The 11837-nt window shown below is 46.4% G+C and overlaps 1 long non-coding RNA gene across 2 annotated transcripts in view; it reads left to right on the forward strand.

Moving 5' to 3' along the window:
• Window positions 1-9959, forward strand: part of LOC129542948 (uncharacterized) — a 31674-nt gene extending 21715 nt beyond the window's left edge. The window contains exons 4-6 of one of the 2 annotated variants that reach the window (XR_008683205.2): window positions 757-3513; window positions 4226-4273; window positions 8905-9959. This is a non-coding gene — a long non-coding RNA (uncharacterized LOC129542948). The remainder of the gene's footprint in view (window positions 1-756; window positions 3514-4225; window positions 4274-8904) is intronic. The other variant, XR_008683210.2, reaches the window with a different exon arrangement.
• Window positions 9960-11837: the final 1878 nt, after the last annotated feature.

The following is an 11837-nucleotide window of genomic DNA, read 5'->3' on the forward strand; positions in this document are numbered from 1 at the left end:
CTAATATTGTCCTCATTTCTTTTAATTCGTTTTTCTTTTTTCCTCTCTGTTTCATTTATTTCTACAATTCTATCTTCTAGTTCGCTTATCCTGTCTTCTGCCTCTGTTATTCTACTGTTTGTTCCCTCCAGAGTGTTTCTCATCTCATCTATCTAATGACTAAAGAGTCATTGTATATTGACTCTTTTTTATTTCTTCTAAGTCCTTATTAAATCTTTCTTCCATCTTCTCAATCCTTTTCTCCAGGTTATTTATCTGTAACTCCATTTTGCTTTCAAGATTTTGAATCATTTTCACCATCAAAATTTGAAATTCTTTATCAGGTAAATTCCCTATATCTTCTTCTTTTGTTTGTGTTGGTGGGCAATTATCTTGTTCCTTTACTTGCTGGGTATTTCTCTGCCTCTTCATCTTGCTTATATTGCTTTGCTTGGGGTGGCCTTTCCCTCTTCTTGCAGTTTGTGGAGTTCTCTTTATTACGTAGTTTCTTTGCTGTGTGTGGGGTTGGACGGGTGACTTGTCCAGGTTCCCTGGTTAGGGAAGCAAGTGTCGGTGTTCTGGTGGGTGGAGCTGGATTTCTTCTCTCTCCTTTAGAAGCCAATGGGCTGCTTTTCTGGGAGCCTGATGTCCTCTGCCAGTATTCAGAAGTTGTTTTGTGGACTTTACTCCGCGTTCAAATGTTCTTTTGATGAATTTGTGGGGGAGAAAGTGGTCTTGCCATCTTATCCCTCCGCCATCTTGTTTCTTCCTCCCCAGAACACTGGATTCTTATATTCCACTTGGTCGTGGAGTATCTCTTCCCAGCTGCTCCAGCAAGGCGCAGCCGCTGTACCTTACCTTGGACGAGGGGTATCTCCTCAAGGCCGCGCCTCCTGCTTTGAATGTAGATCAGCTCCTCTCGGCCCTCCGGTGCCCAAGCAGCCACCGCCTCCTGAACGTGGTACAGCTCCTCTCAGCCACCGTCCTAACCCTGGGCGAAGGGTAGCTCATCTCCCAACCGGACATTTAAAGAGACACTCTCCAAGTGGATCTTAGAGACTGACTGTTCCTGGGTGGACTTGCTTCCGACGGCTCTGCTCAGACTCAGGATGACCCCACAGTCCCATGGCCCTTAACAGTACAAAATTGTGTATGGGAGGCCCTCTCCCACAATAAAACAGGTGTCAACAAATTTGCCTCGGGTAAGGGGAGATGAGATTTCACAGCAGATGGAACAACTGGGTAAGGTAATAAATCAGGTAACTAAGTTTGTACAAGAAAGGGTGCCATTCCTCCTTGGGGAACAGATTCACGAATTTGTGCCCGGGGATCAGGTGTGGTCAAGGACTGGAAACACGACTCCTTGACCCCACATTGGAAGGGTCCGTATACTGTTGTTCTAATCAGCCCTTCTGCAGTTAAGTTGCAGGCGTCACTCCCTGGATCCTCCACATGAAGGTGAAGAGAGCATACCACACAGACCCAGAGGACGCCGAGTGGGCCACACAAAAGGACCCCACTGATCCTCGCGAAACCAAGGTCATCTTAAAGAAGAAAAAGAGATGAAGCTCTACAAACAACCGCAGCTACAAGGACTTGCTGGTATCATCTTGAGACTAACCATAGTTTCAGTACAAAGAGGGACCTGTGCTATAATTAAAGTTGAATGTTGTGTATATATTCCTGATTTATCTGGCTATATATCAGCCACCCTAGATGACATGAAAGGTCAGGTAAAAGTTATGTCTGATGATAATCTTCCTTTTTGGACTCCGGTCCTGTCTTGGGTGAAGGGTGATTGGTGGAAAACTATATTTACCATTGCTATAGTTGCCTTGATAGTTCTGCTTTGTGCACCCTTTATTTTACAATGTATTATGAACTTTGTAACCCAAAGGTTGATGTCGTTCTCCCCAGTTGGAGGCCGGAGAGTCAGGGTGCAATATATCCCTATGAATGATGCTCACACTATGAGTTAAGAGCATCAAGAGGGGGAAATGAAGGAGGAAACGGACAGAACAGGCTCCATATTGAAAGCAGGACTCCATCTTGGGCCAGACTATGGACTTTGAGCTGTATGCCCAGTATCTATGGAAATGACATACCACCTGGAAAACCAGGCCCCCTGGATGGAAGAGCCCCAGGACTTATACCCAGACTCTCTGTTGCCTAAGAGAATACCCTAATTATCTGTGTGACCGAATAGAATCATAAATTCTATTATGCTTATTGGGGTATGACCACAGGCCTATTGGTAATTGTCCACTGTTAACGATCTAGCTTAAGACATATGAATCACTTTGATTGTATCTTTCTTTTCCTTTGTTCAGACTAGTTTCAGGGAATTTGGGGAGGTGGGTTCGGGCACGTACACTTAGGGTATATAAGGTTTCTAGAAAAACTGGTTGGGGTCCTTGGCTAAGAGAAGATTCTGCCTTGGGCCCTCCGGTGTAATAAACTGCACTCCACTATCTGCATTGTCCTTCCGAGTGAGTTTGTTTCCCAGAACGTGTGACTACATTTGGTGCATTGGCATGGAAACTCCTCACTTTGAGGAGACAAGTCTCATTTGGGACTACTCCGAGGCCTTGCAGCTTGAGTCTTCAAGAGGGGGGAAGACGTCTCACCCTTCTGGAAGGATTCTGTGTCTCAACGCCCGGACCTTTGATGGTAGCAGGTAGTGGATGGCAGCAGGGAAACTGAGCATTCAGGTGAGGAGGAACCCACCTGGCAGGGTGAAGAGGGGGCCTGATCACCCACCTGGGAGGGACTAGAAGGAGCGGGAACCCACAGGAGCCTGGATTCGGCAGGCAGCCATTGCTTGGAACACAGGTTGATGAGCGTGCTAGGGTTTAGGAAGGAAACTTGTGAAGGTCATTTAGGAGGTGTGTCCATGCCGTCTCAGGGAAAATTATTACCAGCGATCACCAGGGGGGTTTTAGGATAGGAAACTGGTCCTTGTGTGCTCATATTCTGCCCTCCCCCAGGAGGTATCCCGTCTGCTGTGAAATTCTTGACCCCCTGGGAATTGTCAGGCTAGAAGGAGGGGGATACATAAGTGAGTATGAACTGGCTTTTCCTGAGACGCCCTGGGACATGGGATATTTAACCCATCTATGTTTTCACCCGCACCTGATCAAGCCCACCAAGGCAGACAGACTTTAAGGGAGAAACAGTCTTGGACCACGTGGTGTTCTGGTTTGGCCTTGCTGACTGGCAGGTGAAGACACGCCGATCCCCCTTCTCCCTCTGGGATCTGGCAGGATTTGGACATGGACGACCTGCCCCTTCCCCACGCTGGATGACGACGCGACCACCGGCCCAGTGCTCCACCAGGACTGGAGGCCGCCTTTATGCCTGATCCAGGACCAGGTGAAGTTCCTACAGCAGCCGCTGCTCCTCTGCCAGCTCTCCTGGAGGTCGTAGAGCCGCCACCTCGGCGGGCTCCAATCCCGATCCCGGTGGCAGAAGTTCTGGCCAACACTTCCAGGATCCGGCTCCACCGAACCGCCCAAGCTATACCTGCCTCTCCCGGTGAGTACTGACAGGAAGGGGAGGGAGACATTGGAACTAAGCAGAGTCTGTGCTCTGCCAGAGAGCCGGAGGGAACGAAAGAGAACAGAGAAGAGATTTGCAATGCTAGCTGCTGCTCTGGGAAAGTCTATCTCGGGCCCTCCGGAAAACCTCCTCTGTCCCAGGGACAGGACAGTCCTTCAACCGGTCCCAACAGTTGCCCCGGGTTCCGTTAGAGCCAAACCAGTGTGCCCAGTGCCAAGGTTATGGCCACTGGAAGAATAAATGCCCTAAGGCAAGAAAGGAAGAGGAAGCTCCCGCTGTTGCGGGGCTTGCTGACTTGGAAATTAAATAGGGCTGCCGGGGCTCAGAGATATCAGGTCCCTGCCATGGGAACCTTAAAAGTGGGGGACCAAAACATTGACTTCACAGTGGATACAGGAACAGACAGAACTGTCAGTAGTAACAAAATCTGTGGCACCACTGTCCAAAGCGACTATCGCTGTAACAGGGGTATTGGGAGAAGAGATGATTAAATTGTTTTGTCAGCCCAGAAAATGTCAGATGGGGGGGCACCAAGTGATTCATGAATTCCTCTACATTCCTGAGTGCCCAGTACTCCTGATGGGAAGAGAGGCGCTCTCCAAACTAGGAGCCCTAGCGACTTTCTCCCCTGAGGAGAGGCCCACCTTCCGGATGGGCACTCTGACTTATTTGCTCTCTCTCTCAATAGCACCCCAAGATGAGTGGAGGTTGCATGAGCCTCGGAAGGAAGAACCAGGTGGGTCGGAAGAGCATGAGAGAGAGCTAACTCAATTATTCCCTGAGGTCTGGGCAGAAGACAACCCCCCTCCCCCGAGGCTGGCTAAACATCAAGCCCCAGTGACAACAGAACTCAAACTAGGCACCATCCCGGTTAGAAAGCGCCAGTAGCCGCTACCGATAGAGGCTTGGGCCAGCATACTGCCCCACATCAATAGATTGAAACAAGCAGGCATTCTAGTAGAGTGCCAGTCAGCCTGGAATATGCAAATCTGCCAGTCAAAAAGGAAGAAGGACAGGACTATGGGCCTGTACAAGATCTCAGGGTAGTCAACTAGGCTCCTGTGACTTTACACCCCACTATAGACCATTCACTGTAGACCATTCCTATATGACCTAAATCAAATCCCTTATGATTATACAGTGGAAATGAGAAATAGATTTAAGGGACTAGATCTTATAGATAGAGTGCCTGATGAACTATGAGGTTCGTGACATTGTACAGGAGGCAGGGACCAAGACCATTCCCATGGAAAAGAAACGCAAAAGAGCAAAATGGCTGTCTGAGGAGGCCTTACAAATAGCTGTGAAAAGAAGAGAAGTGAAAAGCAAAGGAGAAAAGGAAAGATATAAGCATCTGAATGTAGAGTTGCAAAGAATAGCAAGGAGAGATAAGAAAGCCTTCCTCAGCAATCAATGCAAAGGAACAGAGGAAAACAACAGAATAGGAAAGACAAGAGATCTCTTCAAGAAAATTAGAGATACCAAGGGAACATTTCATGCAAAGATGGGCTCAATAAAGGACAGAAATGGTGTGGACCTAACAGAAGCAGAAGATATTAAGAAGAGGTGGCAAGAATACACAGAAGAACTGTACAAAAAAGATCTTCACGACCAAGATAATCACGATAGTTGATCACTCACCTAGAGCCAGACATCCTGGAATGTGAAGTCAAGTGGGCCTTAGAAAGCATCACTATGAACAAAGCTAGTGGAGGTGATGGAATTCCAGGTGAGCTATTTCAAATCCTGAAAGATGATGCTATGAAAGTGCTGCACTCAATATGTCATCAAATTTGGAAAACTCAGCAGTGGCCACAGGACTGGAAAAGGTCAGTCTTCATCCCAATCCCAAAGAAAGGCAATGCCAAAGAATGCTCAAACTATCGCACAATCGCACTCATCTCACACACTAGTAAAGTCATGCTCAAAACTCTCCAAGCCAGGCTTCAGCAATACATGAACCGTGAACTTCGAGATGTTCAAGCTGGATTTAGAAAAGGCAGAGGAACCAGAGATCAAATTGCCAACATCCACTGGATCATAGAAAAAGCAAGAGAGTTCCAGAAAAACATCTATTTCTGCTTCATTGATTATGCCAAAGCCTTTGACTGTGTGGATCACAACAAACTGTGGAAAATTCTGAGAGACGGGAATACCAGACCACCTGACCTGCCTCTTAAGAAACCTGTATGCAGGTCAGGAAGCAACAGTTAGAACTGGACATGGAACAACAGACTGGTTCCAAATAGGAAAAGGAATATGTCAAGGTTGTATATTGTCACCCTGCTTATTTAACTTATATGCAGAGTACATCATAGGAGAAGGCAATGGCATGCCACTCCAGTACTCTTGCCTGGCAAATCCCATGGACAGAGGAACCTGGTAGGCTTCAGTCCATGGGGTCGCAAAGAGTCAGACACGACTGAGCGACTTCACTTTCCCTTTTCACTTTCATGCATTGGAGAAGGAAATGGCGACCCACTCCAGTATTCTTGCCTGGAGAATCCCAGGGACGGGGGAACCTGGTGGGCTGCCGTCTATGGGGTCACACAGAGTTGGACACGACTGAAGCGACTTAGCAGCAGCAGCAGCAGAGTACATCATGAGGAATGCTGGGCTGGAAGAAGCACAAGCTGGAATCAAGATTGCCAGGAGAAATATCAATAACCTCAGATATGCAGATGACACTCCCCTTATGGCAGAAAGTGAAGAAGAACTAATGAGTCTCTTAATGAAAGTGAAAGAGGAGAGTGAAAAATTTGGCTTGAAGCTCAACATCCAGAAAACTAAGATATTGGCATCTGGTCCCATCACTTCATGGGAAATAGATGGGGAAACAGTGGAAACAGTGTCAGACTTTATTTTTTTGGGCTCCAAAATCACTGCGGATGCTGATTGCATCAATGAAATTAAAAGACGCTTACTCCTTGGAAGGAAAGTGATGACCAACCTAGATAGCATATTAAAAAGCAGAGACATTACTTTGTCAACAAAGGTCCATCTAGTCAAGGCTATGGTTTTTCCAGTGGTCATGTACGGATATGAGAATTGGGCTGTGAAGAAAGCTGATCGCCGAAGAATTGATGCTTTTGAACTGTGGTGCTGGAGAAGACTCTTGAGAGTCCCTTGGACTGCAAGGAGATCCAACCAGTCCATTCTAAAGGAGATCAGTCCTGTGTGTTCATTGGAAGGACTGATGCTAAAGCTGAAACTGCAATACTTTGGCCACCTCATGCGACGAGTTGACTTACTGGAAAAGACTCTGATGCTGGGAGGGATTGCGGGCAGGAGGAGCAGGGGACGACAGAGACTGAGATGGCTGGATGGCATCAGGGACTCGATGGACATGAGTTTGAGTGAACTCCGGGAGTTGGTGATAGATGGGGAGGCCTGGCATGCTGTGATTCATGGGGTCGCAAAGCATCGGACATGACTGAGCAACTGAACTGAACTGTTCCAAACCCCTATACCTTACTTAGCCTCCTCCTGCTGAGGACTAAAGTTTACACTTACCTAGATCTCAAGGATGCCTTCCTTATACACCCGACCCCTGCATCACAGCTCATCTTTGCCTTTGAATGGGAAGATCCAGTTGGGGGCACCAAACAACAGCTCACCTGGACTCCCCGACAAGGGTTTAAGAATTCTCCAACCATCTTTGGGGAAGCCTTGGCTTCTGACCTTGGACTCATTCTGTTAGGGGAAGCACACTGATTGAAACCGCCCACCCTGGCCAGGCACCATAGTAACCATCTGCATGAGTAGTTTTATGACAGGAGATCCTGATAAGGAATACGGAACTAATAAGCCACCACCAACCGGAAGAGTTCGGGAAAGGTGGAAAGGAGACACCGGGTGTCCGTCCACTTTCCAGAATCCCTCTCACTAGCATCCATCTTGGCTGAGCAATGCGTGCGCCACCAGGAAAGACTGAATTAGAATGATTGGCCAAAGACCACCCAGAAACTAATCCCATCACCAGAAAACCCGAGAGTTCGAGCCACAGGGCAGAGCAGTTCTCCTAGGTTCCCTTACCCTACTGCTCTCCACCAGGGTGCCCTTTCCCAATAAAATCTCTTGCATTGTCAGCATGTGTCTCCTCAGACAATTCTTTTCCGAGTGTTAGACAAGAGCCTAATTTTGGGCCCTGGAAGGAGTCCCCTTTCCTGCAACAATTCCATCTGAAAGAGTATGGATGTTGGCTCCTACATTATGTGGATGACCTGCTACTGGCTGTCGAGACTAAGGAAGAATGTTGAGAAGGGACAAAAGCACTGCTCCAGCTGTTAATGGAAGCAGGCTACCCGGTGTCAAAGAAGAAGGCACAGATCTACAAAGAGGATAAGGTATGTGGGGTTTATTTTAAAAAAGGGCACAAGGTTCCCGACCCTAATTGGGTCCTATATACTGATGGCACTAACCTGATAAAACAAGGAAAATGGCTGTCAGGTTAGCCAAAGCGGAAGGGGGCATCAAGACTAAAAAGGAATGGTAGGAATTGCCAAGTGGCAAATTATTGGTACTGGAGGAGCTGGCACACACTCTGGTAAGCCAGACACACCAAGTGACCCACCTAGGCCATGCTGCCTGCTCACAAGTTAATGCTGCCTCTTGGCACAGACAAAAACCTCCGGGTATTCACCTGCAATGCACGCTGCCGTATGAACACCTGGGAGTGGACTTCACTGAAATGAAACCTCACCAACACTACCATCACCTGCTGGTCATGGTATGAACATACTCGGGATGGGTAGAAGCTTTTCCTACCTGGACTGAAAGAACATCAGAAGTGGCCCAGTGCCTGCTTAGGGAAATAGTTCCCAGATTTGGATTTCCTACCAGCATTGGATCAGACAATGGCCGGCTTTTGTAGCTGATTTAGTACAAGTAAGCAAAACTTTAAACATGAAGTGGAAATTACATACAGCATATAGGCCCCAGAGTTCTGGGATGGTGGAAGGAACCAACCGGACATTTAAAGAGACACTCTCCAAGTGGATCTTAGAGACTGACTGTTCCTGGGTGGACTTGCTTCCGACGGCTCTGCTCAGACTCAGGATGACCCCACAGTCCCATGGCCCTTAACAGTACAAAATTGTGTATGGGAGGCCCTCTCCCACAATAAAACAGGTGTCAACAAATTTGCCTCGGGTAAGGGGAGATGAGATTTCACAGCAGATGGAACAACTGGGTAAGGTAATAAATCAGGTAACTAAGTTTGTACAAGAAAGGGTGCCATTCCTCCTTGGGGAACAGATTCACGAATTTGTGCCCGGGGATCAGGTGTGGTCAAGGACTGGAAACACGACTCCTTGACCCCACATTGGAAGGGTCCGTATACTGTTGTTCTAATCAGCCCTTCTGCAGTTAAGTTGCAGGCGTCACTCCCTGGATCCTCCACATGAAGGTGAAGAGAGCATACCACACAGACCCAGAGGACGCCGAGTGGGCCACACAAAAGGACCCCACTGATCCTCGCGAAACCAAGGTCATCTTAAAGAAGAAAAAGAGATGAAGCTCTACAAACAACCGCAGCTACAAGGACTTGCTGGTATCATCTTGAGACTAACCATAGTTTCAGTACAAAGAGGGACCTGTGCTATAATTAAAGTTGAATGTTGTGTATATATTCCTGATTTATCTGGCTATATATCAGCCACCCTAGATGACATGAAAGGTCAGGTAAAAGTTATGTCTGATGATAATCTTCCTTTTTGGACTCCGGTCCTGTCTTGGGTGAAGGGTGATTGGTGGAAAACTATATTTACCATTGCTATAGTTGCCTTGATAGTTCTGCTTTGTGCACCCTTTATTTTACAATGTATTATGAACTTTGTAACCCAAAGGTTGATGTCGTTCTCCCCAGTTGGAGGCCGGAGAGTCAGGGTGCAATATATCCCTATGAATGATGCTCACACTATGAGTTAAGAGCATCAAGAGGGGGAAATGAAGGAGGAAACGGACAGAACAGGCTCCATATTGAAAGCAGGACTCCATCTTGGGCCAGACTATGGACTTTGAGCTGTATGCCCAGTATCTATGGAAATGACATACCACCTGGAAAACCAGGCCCCCTGGATGGAAGAGCCCCAGGACTTATACCCGGACTCTCTGTTGCCTAAGAGAATACCCTAATTATCTGTGTGACCGAATAGAATCATAAATTCTATTATGCTTATTGGGGTATGACCACAGGCCTATTGGTAATTGTCCACTGTTAATGATCTAGCTTAAGACATATGAATCACTTTGATTGTATCTTTCTTTTCCTTTGTTCAGACTAGTTTCAGGGAATTTGGGGAGGTGGGTTCGGGCACGTACACTTAGGGTATATAAGGTTTCCAGAAAAACTGGTCAGGGTCCTTGGCTAAGAGGAGATTCTGCCTTGGGCCCTCCGGTGTAATAAACTGCACTCCACTAACTGTATTGTCCTTTTGAGTGAGTTTGTTTCCCGAAACATGTGGCTACAACAATATCACAACCCTTCCCAACTGTAACCAACCCCTATTCCTACCTTAGCATGCAAAGACCTGCTTTAAACCAGATTTCAAAGTCTTAAGAAATGCTGTGGTCTTACATACCTTTCTGTGAAGTGTTGTCAGCCTGTCAAGGGATAAGTAATAAACTTGGTTTTGGGTGGTCCAGGGTTAAGACTTAACAAACTGGAGGTCCAGTGGTCAAGACTCCACACTCCCAATGGAAGGCCCTTGGGTTCCATCCTAGGTCTGGGAGCTAAGATCCTGCAGGCTGCATGGCAACGCATGAAAAAAAAAAAACAATTCCATCAAGTAAATTTGAAGATCTAATTGGCTTTATTCAACATTCAGGAAGCAGGGATCAGAAAACATCCCATTTAACAAGCAGACAGGCCCTCCAAGGAAACAAATGCATCTTTTATAGAGACAAGGTGTTTATCAGCAAAAGAAAAGATAATTGTTTAGGCAAGGTCACCTGGTCACCTTCCCTTTGGGGTGAGGAAGAAGAGAAGCGAAAAGCAAAGAAGAAAAGGAAAGATATAAGCATCTGAATGCAGAGCTGCAAAGAATACCAAGGAGAGATAAGAAAGCCTTCTTCAGTGATCAATGCAAAGAAATAGAGGAAAACAACAGAATAGGAAAGACAGGAGATCTCTTCAAGAAAATTAAGAGATACCAAGGGAACATTTCATGCAAAGATGGGCTCAATAAAGGACAGAAATGGTGTGGACCTAACAGAAGCAGAAGATATTAAGAAGAGGTGACAAGAATACACAGAAGAACTGTACAAAAAAGACCTTCATGACCAAGATAATCACAATGCCTAGAGCCAGACATCTTGGAATGTGAAGTCAAGTGAGCCTTAGAAAGCATCACTATGAACAAAGCTAGTGGAGGTGATGGAATTCCAGTTGAGCTATTTCAAATCCTGAAAGATGATGCTGTGAAAGTGCTGCACTCAATATGTCATCAAATTTGGAAAACTCAGCAGCGGCCACAGGACTGGAAAAGGTCAGTCTTCATCCCAATCCCAAAGAAAGGCAATGCCAAAGAATGCTCAAACTACTGCACAATTGTACTCATCTCACACGCTAGTAAAGTCATGCTCAAAACTCTCCAAGCCAGGCTTCAGCAATACATGAGCCGTGAACTTCCAGATGTACAAGCTGGATTTAGAAAAGGCAGAGGAACCAGAGATCAAATTGCCAACATCCACTGGATCATGGAGAAAGCAAGAGAGTTCCAGAAAAACATCTATTTCTGCTTCATTGACTATGCCAAAGCCTTTGACTGTGTGGATCACAACAAACTGTGGAAAATTCTGAAACAGATGGGAATACCAGGCCACCAGACCTGCCTCTTGAGAAACCTGTATGCAGGTTAGGAAGCAACAGTTAGAAATGGACATGGAACAACAGACTGGTTCCAAATAGGAAAAGAAATATGTCAAGGTTGTATATTGTCACCCTGCTTATTTAACTTATATGCAGAGTACATCATGAGGAACACTGGGCTGGAAGAAGCACCAGCTGGAATCAAGATTGCCGGGAGAAATATCAATAACCTCAGATATGCAGATGACACTACCCTTATGGCAGAAAGTGAAGAGGAACTAAAAAGCCTCTTGATGAAAGTGAAAGAGGAGAGTGAAAAAGTTGGCTTGACGCTCAACATTCAGAAAACTAAGATCATGGCATCTGGTCCCATCACTTCATGGGAAACAGACGGAGAAACAGTGGAAACAGTGTCAGACTTTATTTTTTGGGCTCCAAAATCACTGCGGATGCTGATTGCAGCCATGAAATTAAAAGACTCTTACTCCTT

Source organism: Moschus berezovskii, chromosome 20 (genome assembly GCF_049115385.1).
Source record: "Moschus berezovskii isolate FMDL1 chromosome 20, NW_MosBer_1.0, whole genome shotgun sequence".
Taxonomy (NCBI): Eukaryota; Metazoa; Chordata; class Mammalia; order Artiodactyla; family Moschidae; genus Moschus; species Moschus berezovskii.